The sequence below is a fragment of the Vicia villosa genome, linkage group LG6, assembly GCF_029867415.1.
Source record: "Vicia villosa cultivar HV-30 ecotype Madison, WI linkage group LG6, Vvil1.0, whole genome shotgun sequence".
Lineage (NCBI taxonomy): Eukaryota > Viridiplantae > Streptophyta > Magnoliopsida > Fabales > Fabaceae > Vicia > Vicia villosa.
In genome coordinates, this window is record NC_081185.1 from 4,566,096 (window position 1) to 4,571,563 (window position 5,468).

The 5,468-nt window shown below is 41.3% G+C and overlaps 1 non-coding gene across 1 annotated transcript; it reads left to right on the top strand.

Annotated features, from left to right (window-relative positions):
- Nucleotides 1-4,493: 4,493 nt before the first annotated feature.
- On the top strand, nt 4,494-4,600 carry LOC131615354 (small nucleolar RNA R71). Its single transcript, XR_009287773.1, has one exon. It is a non-coding gene; the product is annotated as a small nucleolar RNA R71 (small nucleolar RNA).
- Nucleotides 4,601-5,468: the final 868 nt, after the last annotated feature.

Sequence of the window (5,468 nt, forward strand, 5' to 3'; positions counted from 1 at the left end):
CGTTTATGTCTAGAAGTCGTTTCTCACCAGCGGCAGTGTAGTTTAGGTTTAAATTCTTAATGGCCCAATAGGCTTTATGTTCTAACTCTACCGGGAGGTGGCATGATTTTCCATAAACGAGTTTGAAAGGAGTTGTTCCAATTGGAGTTTTGAAAGCTGTTCTATAAGCCCATAAAGCTTCGTTTAGCTTGGTTGACCAATCTTTTCTAGATATAGCAACAGTTTTCTCCAATATTTGTTTTATTTCGCGGTTAGATACTTCTACTTGTCCGCTTGTTTGTGGATGGTATGGTGTAGCTATTCAATGATTTACTCCATATTTTCGAAGGAGTTTCTCAAGTATTCTTGAAATGAAGTGGGACCCACCATCGCTAATTACCAGTCTTGGCACACCGAACCTAGGAAAGATGACGTTTTTGAAGAGTTTGATAACTACTCGTGTATCGTTTGTAGGAGAAGCGATAGCCTCTATCCATTTTGAAACGTAATCGACGGCTACGAGTATATATTGATTTCCAAACGATGACGGAAACGGTCCCATAAAGTCTATTCCCCAGACGTCAAATATTTCTACTTCTAGAATGCCTTTTTGAGGCATTTCATCACGTCTCGAAATGTTTCCGGTTCGTTGGCATCTATCACAGTTTATTACAGCAAAATAAACGTCTTTCCACAGGTTGGGCCAGAAAAGTCCAAATTGAAGGATTTTGGCGCAGGTTCTAGATGTGCTATGGTGTCCTCCACACGGTGCAGAATGGTAGTGTGTTATTATACTTCCTATTTCTTCCTCGGGTACACAACATCTAAAGATTCCATCAGGCCCTCTTTTGAACAGGAGTGGGTCGTCCCAATAGTAATGTTTTAGGTCATGGAAGAATTTCTTCTTCTGTTGGTAACTTAGATCAGGAGGAAGCACACCAGCAGCTAGGTAGTTTACGAAATCTGCATACCAAGGTGTGTCAGAGCGGGCTAAAGCTATTTCAGCTAAGTTGTTGGTTTTGGCGTTTGGATGGTATGGTTCGAATTCATTTGCTTCTAACTGAGCGATGAGTCTTTCATAAGGGAAATCATCGTCAATTGGTACTTGTTCGGGTTTTAGATTTTCCAATCGAGAGAGGTGATCTGCTACGACATTTTCAGTGCCCTTTTTATCTTTAATTTCCAGGTCGAACTCTTGTAGTAACAAAATCCATCTCAAAAGTCTTGGTTTGGTGTCTTTCTTGGTTAGGAGGTACCTAATGGCAGCATGGTCAGTGTATATGATTATTTTGGCTCCTACCAGGTAAGAACGGAACTTGTCTAATGCAAATACGACAGCTAATAATTCTTTTTCTGTCGTGGCATAATTCATTTGAGCTTCGTCTAGGGTTCTACTCGCATAGTATATGACATGTAGTTTCTTATCTTTTCTTTGCCCTAGAACGGCTCCTACAGCATAATCACTCGCGTCACACATTATTTCGAAAGGCTCATTCCAATCGGGAGGTTGCATAATTGGCGCAGAGATTAATGCTCGTTTAAGCGTATGGAATGCTTCAGTGCATTTATCAGTAAAAATAAATTCGGCGTCTTTCATTAGTAATTCGGTTAAGGGTTTGGTTATTTTAGAGAAATCCTTAATGAAACGTCGGTAAAAACCAGCGTGTCCCAGAAAACTTCTTATTTCTCTAACAGTTTTGGGAGGTTGAAGGTTTTCGATAATCTCGATTTTTGCTTTATCTACTTCGATCCCTCTATCGGATACGATGTGTCCAAGTACAATACCTTGTCGAACCATGAAATGGCATTTTTCCCAATTAAGGACTAGGTTTACGCTTACGCATCGTTTAAGTACCAATTCAAGGTTCTCTAAGCATTTTTCAAAACTTCTCCCACAGACCGAGAAGTCGTCCATAAAGACCTCCATTATTCCATCCAGGAAGTCGGCAAATATTGCCATCATGCATCTTTGGAAGGTCGCGGGTGCATTGCAAAGTCCAAAGGGCATTCGCCTATAAGCGAAAGTACCATAAGGACAGGTAAACATGGTCTTCTCTTGGTCGTCAGGGTGGATAGGAATTTGGAAGAATCCGGAGTATCCATCTAGATAACAGAAATGTGAGTGTTTAGCTAGGCGTTCGAGCATTTGATCTATGAATGGTAATGGGAAGTGGTATTTTCGGGTGGCTTTGTTTAGCTTCCTATAGTCGATGCACATTCTCCATCCAGTTTGGGTACGTTGTGCTACAGATTCGCCTTTTGCGTTAGTAATTACAGTAACTCCTCCTTTCTTTGGTACGACATGAACAGGGCTAACCCACTTACTATCGGATATAGGGTATATTATTCCGGCTTCAAGCAGTTTTTGGATTTCCTTTTTAACCACATCGCTCATAATTGGATTTATTCGTCTTTGATGTTCCCTAGAGGTTTTACTATCGTCTTCGAGCATAATGCGGTGCATACACAGAGAAGGGCTTATACCTTTCAGATCTGATATGTTATATCCTAAAGCGGTCGGGTATTTTCTTAGGACATTAAGTAATTTTTCAGTCTCGGTTCGTCCTAAGTTGGCATTCACTATAATTGGTCGGTTTAGTTCTTCGTCTAGAAATTCGTATCTAAGATCGGTAGGTAGTGTTTTCAGCTCTATAGCAGGTTTCTTAGGTCCAGGTATAGGATCGGGAGTTAAAGCTAAGCATTCACTCAGGTGGTCATCTTGATATTCCTCACGCCAGTTGTCATCTTCAAAAATTGGCGGCATAGGAATTCTTAGGATCTCAGTTTCCTTATTCGGTTCGGATTTTATTTCATTGACACACTCGTCGATTATGTCGGCAGAGCAGCATGTGTCAATTATAGAAGGTGCTTTTAAGAATTGGGAAAGGATAAATTCTATTTTCTCCTCTCCTACTTCGAAAGTGAGTTTTCCTCGCTTGACATCTATAATTGCACCGGCGGTTGCTAAGAACGGTCTTCTTAGTATGATCGGGATGTTAGAATCTTCTTGGATATCCATTATGATGAAGTTAGTTGGGATGTAGAATTGACCTACACGAACAGGGATATTTTCTAACATTCCTACAGGGTATTTAACTGAACGGTCAGCTAGTTGAAGAGACATTCTCGTTGACTTAAGCTCACCTAGATTTAACTTCTTACAGGTTGAAAGAGGCATCAGACTAACACTGGCTCCAAAGTCGCACAGGGCTTTCTCTATAATGGTCTTTCCTATTACGCAAGGTATAGAGAAACTACCAGGGTCTTTCAGTTTAGGAGGCATGTTATTCTGGATGATAGCGTTACACTCAGCGGTAAGCGTTACAGTTTCGTTATCCTCGAGTTTCTTTTTGTTTGATAGGATTTCTTTCAAGAATTTAGCGTACGAAGGCATTTCAGTTATGGCTTCTGTGAACGGTATGGTTATGTTTAGTTGTTTCAGAAGTTCTACAAATCTTTTAAATTGCACTTCGGTTTTTGATTTAGCTAATCTCTGAGGGTAAGGAATTGGTGGCTTATAAGGTGGTGGTGGAACGTAAGGTTTCTCTTCTTCAGGTTCCACTTCGTTATTGTTCTCATTAGTCTTAGCAGTTTGGTCATCAGTTGATGTCTTTTGGGTTTCCTTTGGCTCTTGTTGTGACATGGGTACGTTTTGAGTTCTAGGATCAATGGGTCCATCGTAATTCGTTCCACTTCGCAATGTTATCGCGTTCGCATGTCCTTTAGGATTAGGTTGTGGTTGAGCAGGAAACGTGCCAGTAGGGGCAGCAGTAGGTGCTTGTTGTTGGGCTACTTGTGAGATTTGAGTTTCTAGCATTTTTTTATGAGTAGCTAAGGCATCTACTTTGTTCGATAGTTGTTTTAGTTGCTCGCTGTTGTGGATGTTTTGGTTCAGGAAGTCTTTATTGGTTTGTTGTTGGGAAGCTATGAAGTTCTCCATCATGATTTCTAGATTCGACTTCCTAGGGGTATTTTGAGCAGCTACAGGCGCTTTTTGATAGCCAGATGGTACAGCGGGTGCTTGTCCAGGCGCGTACAACGCGTTGTTGTTCTTATAAGAAAAGTTCGGGTGGTTTTTCCATCCAGGGTTGTACGTGTTAGAATAAGGGTTTCCTTGAGCATAGTTTACTTGATCAGACGGGACTCCAGTCAAGAGTTGACACTCAGCAACTACATGTCCAGTTAAACCACAAATCTCGTAGTTAGGTGCTACAGCAGCGGCGGTGGCTGAAGGAGTGATGGTTAAATTTTTGATCTTTTGAGTTAAAGCGTCTACTTTAGCGTTAACGCGGTCTATACCACTTACTTCGTACATTCCTCCTTTGGTTTGGGTTTTCTCTAGAGCGGCTCGTTCTCCACCCCATTGGTAATGGTTTTGTGCCATGTTCTCTATGAGTTTGTATGCTTCATCATGGGGTTTGTCCATTAATGCTCCGCCAGCAGCGGCATCTATAGTCATTTTAGTGTTATATAGAAGACCGCCATAGAAAGTATGGATGATCAGCCATGGTTCGAGTCCATGATGAGGGCATAGTCTAAGCATGTCCTTGTAACGTTCCCAAGCTTCGAAGAGTGATTCGTTGTCCTTCTGGGTAAATCCATTGATTTGCCCTCTTAGCATAGCAGTTTTGCTAGGTGGAAAGTATCTTGCTAAGAATACTCTCTTCAATTCGTCCCATGTGGTTATGGAATTAGAAGGCAGGGATTGAAGCCACGCTCTAGCTCTATCTCTTAAGGAGAAAGGAAAGAGACGTAATCGAATAGCTTCGGGACTGACGTTGTTAGCTTTGACAGTGTCGGCATATTGCACGAACACAGATAAATGAAGGTTGGGGTCGTCTGCAGGGCTTCCAGAGAATTGATTTTGTTGAACAGCTTGGACCAATGAAGGTTTCAGTTGGAAATTGTTTGCCTCGATCGCGGGAGGTGCGATACTTGAGTGTGGTTCAGCGCGCGAAGGAGCAGCATAGTCTCTAAGAGGACGAATATTAGCCATCTCTAACTTCGGGGTGATTTGATTAATTTGATCAGTAAAAGTCAATTCCTGATTAATCGGAATTGGTGCTACTTCGGGAAGATTGCGAGCTCGACGTTTGAACGTTAATGAAACGTTCGATCTCGTTAATTCGTTGTGTTAAATCTCCTCCTTGTGAACGAGTATTTGGCATACAATCGTTCAGAAAGAAAGGGAAGAATTGTCCTAGTCTCTACGGTGTAACAGTGAGTTACGATATCGACTTAAATAGTCCCCGGCAACGGCGCCAAAAACTTGATCGCGACTTTACGTGTATATAAATCTGATGACTGCAAGTGCACAGTCGTGTCGTGTAGTTTTAAAAGATATCGAATCCACAGGGACTATGAATCGATCTACCGTTATCTAAGGTTACTATGTAAAGCTAAGGCTACTAATAATTTGATTGTTCTTAAGGGAGAGTGATTGTGAATAATAAGAAATATAATAATAAACAGACATCGGTATGTATTTC